General features: G+C 39.6%; 1 protein-coding gene across 1 annotated transcript in view; it reads right to left on the bottom strand.

The window, feature by feature from the left end:
- Positions 1-12,645, bottom strand: part of LOC131427363 (E3 ubiquitin-protein ligase MIB2) — a 95,841-nt gene extending 83,196 nt beyond the window's left edge. Inside the window, exon 1 of the mRNA XM_058590485.1 lies at positions 11,870-12,645. The gene's annotated coding sequence lies outside the window, so the exon portion shown is untranslated. The remainder of the gene's footprint in view (positions 1-11,869) is intronic.
- Positions 12,646-13,387: the final 742 nt, after the last annotated feature.

Raw genomic sequence — 13,387 nt, 5'->3', positions numbered from 1 at the left:
CATAAGTCTCATCGTCCATCAAAGCGCATACATCCGGACACTGCAAAAGACGCGAATACAATTTCCGGACCCTTGTTGCTGCTCGCTTATTCTGTTCTACACTTTGTTTCGAGATTTTCTGTTTCTTGTATGTCTTCAGGTGATTTCGCCTCTTGAAACGCTTAATCATTCCGACATTCGTTCTTGCTTTTTTGGCCAAATCACGTATTGACACTGATTTGTTCTTCATGATTAGAGATATTTTTGAAAACGCAGAATTTCAACCGCACATTTTGAAAACGCAGAATTTCAACCGCACAAACATGTAAACAAACGAAAGCATGCTGTGATCTGAGTATAAAAAACCATCACAAATACATGCGCACAACACAAATGTATGTGGATAGCTTATTTTCGATACATTCTCTATAAAATATAAAATCATAAGATTTTTTCGAAGTGTGTAATTATCGTGGCTCCGTGTACCAACAATTTATGAGCAGTTGGTGATAGTGGATACCAGCCATACAACGATACATACGACGCTATTTTCTCAGTGTAACTTTGAAATTCGTCGACGTTTATCTTATTCCAGCTATTTGATCAATCAATTGACTTCATCAAAATGATCTGCTTGAGTATTGAAGTGCCTTCAGCATTCGGAAATTCTTTAATGATACACTGTAAAATGTCATTATTACTCTTATCAGCAATCATTAAATCCGTAAGCTTTGTGTAAATCACAGCACTTCCTGAAAGGTAAGAAAATCATTAGTTTGTTAAAATGAGTAGAATGTATTTATTCTAATCACAACTCATTGTGCGTCGTTTTCCGGCTGTTACAAGCGGTACACACGTGGACGAAATACGAGAACTGACAATACAAACTCTCAGAGACAGTTATTAATTCACAACCTTTTCTGATCCGGGAGAATCGTTTTGCCAACTGAACTACTGCGGATTTGATGAAACATAACTAAGTAGGTAAGAATTTGGTATATGATCTGACTGCGCACGGCCAGTATGGTTCAAATTTTACTTAAGTGACAGCAGACAAATGATGTAAGATTTGGTTGAGTCTCTGTTGTCTTACTTTTTTACCCAATGTTTACTCGATAATATCTTTATTTAAAGTAGTTACATTTTAAACTGATTGGTAAACGTATGGACAATGCGTAATTCAGGCCCCAGTGTGGCTCTTAGCCTCTTGTCCAGTAACTCCTAACCCTACCTCCCCGCGGTGCCGGCTGTGGCACGAGCAACCATAGGAAAGATCGGGTAACCAACCCCGGTGGGATCTTGGTCGTATGCTGACAGGGAAGGGGGTCTCTTTAGTATCCAGCGGCTGAGTATGAAATGCTGCATCCCGTCCAGCTAAATCCAAGGTGGCAACCCCACCAACGGGATCGTCCTAGTGCTAGTTGGGACGTTAAACAGAGCAAGCGCGATGATCCTCCGGCGAGACAGGGGGTCGGCATAGGCCTAATAAGCCGCTCATAAAACATTTATTACGAATAATACAGGAGAGAATACAACCCGGAACAATCGGCATAGACCCACGCGACGAAATAAGGACTACGATTGGAAACTTGGAACATGGAACTGCAAGTCGCTAAGTTTCGCAGGCTGCGACAGGATAATACACGACGAACTAAATCCTCGCAGCTTCGACGTCGTAGCGCTGCAGGAGCTTTGTTGGATGGGACAGAAGGTGTGGAAAAGTGGACATCGAGCGGCTACCTTCTACCAAAGCTGTGGCACAACGAACGAGCTGGGAACTGGCTTTATAGTGCTGGGTAAGATGCGTCAGCGAGTGATTGGGTGGCAGCCGATCAACGCTAGGATGTGTAAGTTGAGAATTAAAGGCCGTTTTTTCAATTACAGCATTATCAACGTGCACTGCCCACATGAAGGGAGACCCGATGACGAGAAAGAAGCGTTCTACGTGCAGCTGGAACAAGCCTATGACGGCTGCCCACGCAGAGACGTAAAAATTGTCATCGGTGACATGAATGCCCAGGTAGGAAGGAAGGCAATGTACCGACCGGTAATCGGGCCGAACAGCCTGCATGCCGCATCGAATAACAACGGCCAACGGTGTGTCAACTATGCGGCCTCCCGAGGAATGGTAGTCAGAAGCACCTTCTTTCCCCGCAAGGATATCCACAAAACTACCTGGAGATCACCTGACCGACAGACCGAAAACCAAATCGACCACGTTTTTTCTCGGACATCAACAATGTTCGCACCTACCGCAGTGCGAATATAGATTCGGACCACTACTTGGTTTCGGTGTGCATGCGCTCAAAACTTTCGACGGGGGCTACCCAACGTCGAAACCGAACGTCGCGGTTTAACATCGCGCGGCTCCGGGATGCTGGAGTAGCCCAAGATTACGCGCAGTAGTTGGCTGTGGCACTACCAACGGAAGAGCAGCTTGGTGCAGCTACTCTTGAAGATGGCTGGAAAGACATCCGTTCTGCCATAGGTAGCACTGCATCAGCAACGCTAGGTACGGCGGCTCCGAATGTAAAAAACGACTGGTTCGACGACGAATGTGAACAGTTAGTGGCCGAGAAGAATGCAGCTTGGGCGAGCAAGCTGCAACACCGGACGAGAGCAAACGAGGAGCGATACAGACAGGCGCGGAACAGACTAAGCTCGGTATCCCGTAGAAAAAAGTGCCAACAGGAAGACCGAGATCGCGAAGTGATGGAACAGCTGTTCCGTGCTAATGACACAAGGAAGTTCTACGAGAAGGTGAACCGTACGCGCAGAGGCCATGTGCCACAGGCCGATATGTGCAAGGACACCAACGGGGATTTTCTCATGAATGACAGTGAGGTGATCGAGAGGTGGCGGCAGTATTTCGACGAGCACCTCAATGGCGATGTAGCGGAATACGAAAGTAGCGGCGCGGTAACGAACTTGGGAACGTGTGCGGAGGACGATAGACTGCCGGTCCCAGACCTACAAGAAGTGGAGGAGGTTGTGAGCCGGTTGAAAAATAATAAGGCCACTGGCGTTGACCAACTACCAAGCGAGCAACTAAAACACGGTGGTAATGCACTAGTGAAATCACTGCACTGGGTCGTTACCAAGATCTGGGAGGACGAGATTTTACCGGAGGAATGGATGGAAGGAATCGTGTGTCCCATCTACAAACAGGGCGATAAGCTGGATTGCTGCAATTACCGCGCGATAACTCTGCTGAACGCCGCCTACAAGGTACTCTCCCAAATCTTATGCCGTCGACTTTCACCGATTGCAAACGAATTCGTGGGACGTGTACGCCATGCGCCAGGTGTTGCAAAAGTGCCGCGAATACAATGTGCCCACACATCACTTATTCATCGATTTCAAATCAGCCTACGACACAATCGATCGAGAACAGCTATGGAGAATCATGCACGACTACGGACTCCCGGACAAGCTGATACGATTGGTCAAGGCTACGATGGATCGAGTGATGTGCGTTGTTCGAGTATCGGGGATAAACTCGAGTCCCTTCGAAACTGGCAGAGGGCTACGGCAAGGTGATGGCCTTTCGTGTCTGCTATTCAACATTGCTTTGGAGGGTGTGATAAGAAGAGCGAGGATAGACACGAGTGGCACGATTTTCAGAAAGTCCGTCCAGCTACTTGGTTTCGCTGATGATATTGATATTATAGCACGCAACTTAGAGAAGATGGAAGATACGTACATCGGACTAAAAGCTGAGCCCAAGCGGATCGGACTAGACATCAATGTGTCAAAGACAAAGTACATGAAAGGCAGGGGGTCGAGAGAAGATAACGTCAGCCACCCCTTACGAGTTCTGATTGGTGGTGATTAAATCGAAATGGTCGACGAGTTCATGTACTTGGGCTCACTGGTGACTGCCGATAATGACACCAGCAGAGAAATTCAGAAGCGCATATTGTCAGAAAATCGTGCTTACTTTGGACTACGCAGGACGCTTCGATCAAGCAAAATTCGCCGTCGTACGAAGTTAACTATCTACAAAACGCTGATTAGACCGGTTATCCTCTACGGGCATGAGTCCTGGACAATGCTTGCGGAGGATCAACGCGCACTAGGTGTTCTTGAATGGAAGGTGTTGCGAACCATCTTCGGCGGAGTGCGGATGGAAGACGGTACGTGGAGAAGGCGAATGAACCATGAGCTGCACCAGTTGCTGGGAGGACCAACCCTCGTCCAAACGGCCTAGGTTGGGCGGTTAGGGTGGGCCGGGCATGTTGTTAGAATGTCGGAGAACAACCCTGTTAAAATGATTCTCGATAATGATCCGACCGGTATAAGAAGAGGCTCGCAGCGGGCAAGATGGATCGATCAAATTGAGGACGACCTGCGGACCCATCGCAGCTACCGAGGCTTTCGGCGAACAGCCATGAACCGAGTTGAATGGAGACGCCTCATGTATACAGCAGAGACCTGCGTGGTCTACGACTGAAAGAGCAAGTAAGTATTTTAAACTCAAGTCAACTGCAAGAAAACGCTAAATCGGTTAACATAGGATTTTTTATTCATTTTTTTTAGTTTGGTAGGCAGTAGAACGAATTCAGTTACAAAAAAATGAGACATTCCCGAAAAATTTCTACCATCATCAATGTTTTTCGAACATCACCGGAAGATAGAAATGTATCCACACTGCTAAAAATCGATACTTTTTTTAAATGTGTTTCTCTAAATACATTTTATGTTAAGTTCTAGACTGACTAACATTCCAAGTACGCTTCATTTGTGCTTTAAAATTTAAATTAACGCATAAAAATAAAATGCGTCGTTGTATGATTCAATAAAATATCATCACATTTTAATCTTAAGTGCAGACATGTTTATATCGAATGTTTCGAACATAAGATTAAAGTGTGTAACTTTATGACATAGATCAATGCCATAACATGTCAGTTTGAAGTGTCGCTGTATTGATGTACATATGTTTTGTCAATAGTCCTTAGATTTTCTGACAATTGCGGAAAATGGCTACAAGAATCTTTGTGGGAGTGATTGAACCGTCAATAGTTGATGCACCTTTCAAAAGTTCACCAGAATTGTTTTTTTATTTTCATGACTCATAAAATGTTTGTGTTTTCATCTAATGGAATCAAAATCGTTCAATTCTTTCAAGGTTGTGAAAATTGGTGAAAAATAAAATTAGACATTATATAACATATGTGAATAAATAAACTTGAATAAACCATGTTTAGCACATTTTTAAGAATCTTATATTTAAATGATGACATTTCAATTTCAAATTAATATGCGCTATATTAGAATTAGGCTTTTCCATCAGTTCATATGCACTTATATGACAATTCGACTGTAAATGTCAAGCGAAATGAATACTAAAAGTCATACATTTGGTATTTATCTGCTGTTTGGTGGGTGGAATTGAAGTGTATTACCAATAGAATTCAACATAATTTCATTTGAGTAAGATTTTAAGAGACTTACACTTGCATTTCACGTGTCGAGACGAATGCGGCGAAATTAAGTGAAAAACACTTCGTTCCAACGTGTCGATTTTTATCAGTGCAGAATATTCCGTCAACGGAGTGAGACAAAGAAGCATTATATTGTTTTTCTGATCTTAATGATGAATAATATGAAGAAAGTATTTTGCTTCTCGTTTGTATCTGATTACCGTAAATAAATAATGTTTTCACACTATTCTGAAAGCATACTTAACAAATTCACACATATATCAAGAAAAAATAAAAGATCCGCTTATCGCCGTGATTTGCAATTTCGCACGGGAACACTTGGGGCTCCCTCCACAATGATAATAGATCCTCTTTAATATATAATATTTGGGACAACTTGAACATAACAGTATTACATATGGACAGCATGACACGACCTCCTCTAAAACCTCCTACACGTCCAAATGCATTAGATTTATCCCTTTGCTCGACATCAATTTGACTAGATTGCACCTCGAGAATATTTCCTGATTTACACGGTTTACCAATCATCTTATCTCAATTGGCAGTAGCAATTGCGTTTCTAATTCAGTTAATTTTCCTTATGATTTGACAAAAAATATTGACTGGTTTAAATACCAAAGTAATATCTCAAGTCTCCTAAATTTAACAGAAAATCTCCCTCCGCTTGAAGAATATCACTTCCTCGTTTGTTCGATTCTGGAGGCCGGAGGAAAGGTCCAAACCCAACGATTTCTTGGTCCTACGACTAACAGAAGGCCTGGTGGCACAAAGAGTGCTCCGATGCTAAACATGCGAAACAAAATGCTTGCGAGACGTTTATAAAACGGGGAGGGGGAACTGCTCAGAATTTTGAAAAAAAATAGATTTTAGAGACCAAATACAAGATCATACTATGGGCAATGAAAGTAGCTATTGGAAACATTTCGTCGAAAGTTTGTCAACCGAAACCTCAATGAGCACTCTTTGGAACACGGCCATACGAATTAGGAACCGTGGGCGATGAGAGTGAGGAAAACTCGAACCAATGGATATTTGACTTTACTAGGAAAGTTTGCCCAGATTCTGTTCCTACACAAAATATTATTCCGGAATCTGCCTAATAATGGTTTCATTGATAGCCCCTTTTCAATGATGGAATTTTCTATAGCACTCTTGTTTTGTAACAATAACGCTCCTGTGTGGAACAGAATTAAATTAAACTTGATGAAGAATCTGCCGGACCTAGCAAAAAGACGCTTGTTGGAATTGTTCAACAAGTTTTTTGAGCAAAATGTTGTTCCACCTGACTGAAAAAAAGTGAAAGTTGTTGCCATTCGAAAGCAGGGGAAACCAGCTTCTAATCATAACTCATATGAACCCATCGAAATATTGTCCTGTATCTCGACACTGGGGTTGAGATGAACGGCTTGTCAGATGCTCAGTTTGGCTTCCGTAGAAATAAAGGAACGAATGATTGCCTTGTACTGCTTTCGTCTGACAGCTGAATTACTTTCGTTCAAAAACAACAAATGGCATCTGTATTTTTAGACATTAAAGGAGAATTTAATTCAGTTCCCATTGATGTCTTTCAGGCAAGCATCACCAACATGTAGTTATAAATAATTATTTGCACAACCTTTTGTTAGAGAAGTGCATGCATTTTTCACATGGCGATTTGATAACATTCAAAATTAGCTATATGGGTCTTCCGCAAGGCTCATGCCTCAGTCCGCTCCTCTATAATTTTTACGTGAATGAATTGACAGCTGTCTTGTAATCCCATGTACACTAAGACGATTGGCAGATGATGGCGTGGTTTCAGTTACTGGACCCAAAGCTATTGATCTGCAAAAACCATTGCAAGATACCTTAGATAACTTGTCCGTTTGGGCTGTTCATCTGGGTATCGAATTCTCTGCAGAGAAAACAGAGCTGGTCGTCTTTTCAAGAAAGCATGATCCCGCGCAGCTTCAACTTCATACGATGGGAAGAATGATCCAACAGGTTTTGACCTTCGCATACCTCGGGGTGTGGTTTGATTCCAAATGCAAGTGGGAAGGACACATTAGGTATCTGATAACAAAATGCCAATAAAGAGAAAATTTTCTTCGAACAATAACAGAATCTTGGTGGGGTGCTCATCCGGAAGATCTATTGAAATTTTATCACCGTTTTTCTTGGGTAAAATAAGACAATACCTGAACGACACATTGAATAATAATTATAAAATCACTATATTATGAGTTCCAGCTCATTGCTCCATTCCAGACAACGAGAGAACCGATAATTTAGGCAAATTTGATTTTGGTAGGTAATACGATCTAATTATTTGAAAAGCTACACACGATGGTCGCAACCTGAACGCTTATGTGTAACCGACATCAATACGAATAGATTATATATATTATTTATTAACATACCGATTTACGACGACGAATATTTTTATTTTGAAGTGACTTACGTCAGGTACAGTTCAAATTTGTAGGATATCAAGGGCAATTATTTCATGAGAACAATCTACAAAAATGGAAATGACAGCTTATTTATTATAAGTGTCTGATTGGAAATAATCGAAATGTATTGGTAGATTGCTAACAAAATGTTAGTTTTTTAACATATAGTATTTGAAAGTTAAAAAGTTTTTAACTGAGCTCATTCGAAGAATCCGAGACCTTGTCAAACTATATAACTATATAATATAATATAGTTGATCATAAAAGCATTAAACAAAGAATTAAAACGGCATATTTAGTACAAAGATATAGGTGATAGATGTTTTTTTTTTAAATCAAACACTTCCCGCAAATGCTTCTTACTTGGCAAGAATCTCGATATGTTCACTTCACTAAATGTACATGAAACTAAATTGCAATTGGCAAAACAGCAATGATTTTACAGCAAAAAATATGGCCCAATAGTTTCGGTGGAGAATATTAACTGGCACTGTGTAGGATCTGTGAAAAAAAATCCGTTTGAAGCTGTGCTAATTTTTAAACTGGGGAAATGAAAATCCCCGGCGATCTTCAAATGGTACCTGAAATATTACTGGCCATTCTATCTTGGATTTATTATTCCGAACAAAAATAGTCGTAAAAATCACTCTTTTTTTAAGGCTAATAGTGATTAGCTGCAACATCTGAAAATATTGGTATTTCGCATTCCAGTTGATCGCTTTGTGATAGACTAAATAATCTAGTGGTCGTCACTGTGGTGAAACACCGTTCACAAATCCCTATCTCTGTTTGACGATCGAAAAATCATTTCGTTCGCTCAGTTTCCAACGAAAGGTGCATACATTAAGGCCATCGTCCAAGTACCATGCGCGCGGGTGGTTTTAGGAAATTTTCGATGGAAATTTCGAAAAATTTGCCAAAACCAAAAACATACAGACCTTTGAAATACATTTATCTATCTACAGGGTGAAAATGGCTGGAAAATTCGGAGGATTTTCCGAGTCTTATCAAAAATAGCTCTGAAAAATGAGTGTTTTTGTGATCTTTCACAATTATCTGGAAAAATAAAGCGATGACATAAACTTTTTTTTTTAAATAAACTTTATTATGGATACACAGATTACATTCGGACACATTTTTGGAAAACCTTTTCACGCTTTTCATAGAAAATCCACGAATTTCAAAAATTTCCACGAAATCGGTTGTATGAAATTCGTTGATTTTCCATGAAAAGCGTGAAAAGGTTTTCCAAAAATGTTTTCGAATGTGATCCTTGTTGCCAGCATGAGGTTTTTTTTGAAAACAAAAAATTCATTCCATCGAATTATTTTTTCAAATAATTGTGAAAAATTACAAAAAAAGCTCATTTTTTCAGCGCTATTTTTGATAAGACTCGTAAAATCCTCCGAATTTTCCAGTCATTTTCACCCTGTAGATAGATAAAAGTATTTCAAAGGTCTGTATGTTTTTGGTTTTGTCAAATTTTTCGAAATTTCCATCGAAAATTTCCTAAAACCACCCGCGCGCATGGTACTTAGACGATGGCCTTAAATAATCAAACTTGAAAGCATTCTCGATAGCCGGCTACCCAGAGGATCGGCTATCCGAGAGACGATAATTTTCGAAATATAGTAACACTTATTTCAATACACCAAATATGATATCTGCATCGTTTAGTTGAGTATTCTGAACGGTATGTGTACTCAGAACTCAGACTTACCGTAAAACTCGCGCCTACCTGTGCCTTTATTCCATTTCTATACATTCAATGCTGCATGAATATTTGGCTATCAAAAAGATTTGTTCGTATTGGACACCGCATAGTGAGCAGGAAGTAAAGCAAGTGCATTTTAAGCACCTTGTTTCGGTTAGCTCAGGTCCAGAACTCTGTTCCAGTGCCAGTGTTCAGAATTCAGTTCCTGAATATAGTTTCAGGTTTAGAACTCAGTTCCAGACAGATTTAAAAAAAAGTCGTTTTCGTTGTCTCAAAATAGACGGAAATGACGAAAGATAAATGTCACTCTCAGCTCCACTTGCAAACGAGATTCATGCCCAGTCAACGACAAAAGCGATACAGTAGTTTAAAAAGTGTGTTCTTTCTTTCATTTGCCCTGTCAGTTATTTTCGGTTTTCAGTGAAAATCGTTTACTGTGCAGTGTCGATATTCAACCGAAGCTTTGAGAATCGATAATGACAGAATACGATTTACAATGATTTGTACAGTAGTTTTGGTTTCCAAATTGGAAATTTTCTGGAGAGTAATTTCATTGATTTATCATATTTTAGACACTCAGCGATTTGAAATATGTCGATGAAAGAATGAGAATTAAAATTTTACTGATTCTCCCTGCAGACGTTAGTTTGGTTTCGTCTTGTCATAGAGTAACGAGTGACGTTGGAAAATATACTCTCTTCTTTTCCAATGACAGACGAAAATGCTCTCTCTTCGTTTGTTTTGGATGCAGTCATTTACGAACAAAACAGTAAAAAAACGAATAAGAGGATGTTGGATTGGATTCTTTCATTGAAAATGCGTGAAATATTTTAAGCATCAGCATCAGCTTTTTGTTATTTGCATTGAAACAAAATACACCGAAAAGGGCTATGAAAGTTTGTAAAAGAGCTATAAGAATTATTAAACTTTTGAAATATGCAAATCGGAAGTGGAAATAATAAGTTTATTGAAGTGTTTGAAATGCACACTTCGCACCAAACGAGTGCAAATGAAACCAATATTCAGTTGGTTTACGTTCGTGCATTTTTTTTTGTATTGGTTTGGTACATTTTGACAACTTCAGGACGATATTTTATTGTTCGTTTCATCAGCATTCAATTAGAGGAAATTACTCGTAGTCACGTCAATCCGGTAATGTTTCTGACATTACCCACTCGCCTTTCTTCAAATGAAAATTGAGCGGCTTCTTGACAATGTCGACGTGTAACCACCTGATGGTCGTATGTGACACGGAATTCTTGTGTACTGACCGAAAGTTTATACCCTCCTCAAACACATGCGTAACAAACACACGCCATTGAGGATACAAGGAAAAAAATATTATTTTTTTCATTTTCAAAGGAAAGAATCTAACCGTGAAGAAAGAAAGAAAAATCTCTCAATATTTTTTCGTTTTGGTGGCGGTTTGTTCGTCGATTCATTTTGTTTCAATAGATTTTGCCACCGATTATTGTCATACAGAACCATTTCATGACTTGTGCTACGATCAAACTGACACAAAAAATCTTTCATTACCATGACTCGAACATACGACAACAACTTGTCGGTTTGTGAAACCATTGCCCTATGCATTAAACCACCAACTCAACAACAATAGAACCAGAGCTCCAACACAAACAAAACAACATTTCGCTTACAATAATTAGTTCAGGCTTATTTCATTCGGTCATACCGGTTAATTTTATCATGTGGATAAAAAAAAGCTTCAACGCCCTGTGAATTAGCACCAGCATGCGGTTCCCGGACTGCACTGTGCACTGTGCACAAACAAACGGATGGAGCGTTGAGTCATCAAATCAGTATTTTTATCTATTACTTTTCAGCTGCCTTTCGCTGTTGAATAGCGCTGCCTTATAAAACTTAAGTGCTACCCTTACTTAAATCATTCTCTGAAATTGTCAGTCACAGTCTGCTGTGTGCATTTGTACTTCTACTAATACTATCAAAGAAACCTACATTACTTGGATGTTGTATTGCATTCGTGAACAAAACATAGAATAATAAAAAATTGCAACAAAATTTGTAATTAATGTAGTATTAGAGCGAAACAAAAATTGCTACTGAAAAACAATACCAGGAAATCTGTAGACCTGATTTTTTTGGTTTTATTTTTTTTCATACCAACCAATGGAATAGGAAATGTGCAAACAGGTAGCCATGGAAATGCTATTTCATGCTTCCTATTGAGCGAGTATTATTGAATTCCCCTGCAGAGCAAACAAATTTACTGAATATTTTTAGTCCTAATGATGAACTTTTTTCTTGTTACTCACCATAATTTGCCCGAATCGAAAATCTCAGTATTCTGGCTCCTCCTAGTCCAGTTTAAAATTGTATTCCTGACAGTGCTAGCCACTACTTGTACTACGGTGTTGCTCCAATGTTTTACATTGAAAATACCACTCAACAAAAATAATCCACCTCCTATATGGATATTTTAAATAACAAAACCTGGAGTAGATTTTTTCTTATATTCTTTTTCTATGCAACACTTTACGAACTCGTACAAACTACGTCGCTATTTCAGGTATTCCAAACCGGTAAATCAAAGCGATAATTTAGCTAGAATTTTCTAAACACGATATCTAGTGATTGACGAAATTCTTCCTTATTTAGCTGAAACTATTTTCATTCATTTGCTTTTCTCGAACCTTTTTTGTGCTTCTTCACGTTCTCGTACTTCTCTTTTCACATCGGTGTATTTTTGTGTGTGCCGTATGTGTCTCCGTCACTGGCTGATGATTCCCATCAACCTCAGTGAGGGAAAAGTGGCTTTGTCTGGTTTCTCCGTTCGGTAAACAAGCACCAGCGTTTAGAACAAAAAAAAAACACCCACTAATCCACAACACAATTGACAACAATGATAACTGTGCAGAAATAGGCAGCCAACTATTTTCCACCATGCACCACTGAATCAACTCAAATCGTGAAATTCGTAGCGTAGCCGTCGTAGTCCTGCAGTTCACTGTGCACAACCACTCTGCGAATTTGCTCTCGTGTCGGTCACCGTCATCGTAATAGCGTAAAACAGACACAGTTTTACACATACTACACTATGTGCCGAGAGCTTTCAGCAAGTGATTCTTTTCCGCATTTTCCCCACCATTTCTTCGTTATGTTTGACGTATCGTAAATGACAGCAAACAGCTCGAAAACATGACAACTCGATTTCAAGCACTATACACACTAAATTTTTCATGTCTCTATTCCAGTTCGGAATGAATTTCAAAGCAAATCCGAGTGGGTGAAAAACTTCAATTCTGGATCCCATGTGAGATTTATTATGAACTCCAGGGCTGATATAAGTCATTTTAATTAACTCAAAATAGATGATAATGACGAGAAATTAATGTCACTCTCAACTTCGCTTGCAAACTATGAGAAGGAAATCGATGTCCAGTCAATGGCATAAGCGGAACAGTGGTTTCAAAATCGTGTTCTTTCTTTCATTTGCCCTTTCAGCCATTTACGGTTTTCAGTGGAAATCCCATGGTATGCAGTGTCAGTATTCAACCGAAGCTTTGGGAATCTAAAATGACAGAAAAAGGTTTAACAATGACTTTTACCTGTTGGTGCTCGAATTTGTATTAGTTTTGCTTTCCAAAGAAGTTATGGGATGTAATCACTTCGATTTGTCATATTTTAGTCACTCTTTATAACCAAGCGTCACAGATTTTCAATACATCGATGAAAGAATGACACTTGAAATTCTGCTGATGATCCTGTGAATGTCTTAATATTCACCGAAAAGGAGTCCCCAAGAGATATGCCGAAACACTTCTTACCTGTGT

This window comes from Malaya genurostris, chromosome 2 (assembly GCF_030247185.1).
Source record: "Malaya genurostris strain Urasoe2022 chromosome 2, Malgen_1.1, whole genome shotgun sequence".
In the NCBI taxonomy this organism is placed as follows: Eukaryota; Metazoa; Arthropoda; class Insecta; order Diptera; family Culicidae; genus Malaya; species Malaya genurostris.
Note: the sequence above shows the minus strand (reverse complement) of the source record. Positions and strands in the feature narration are given on the sequence as shown.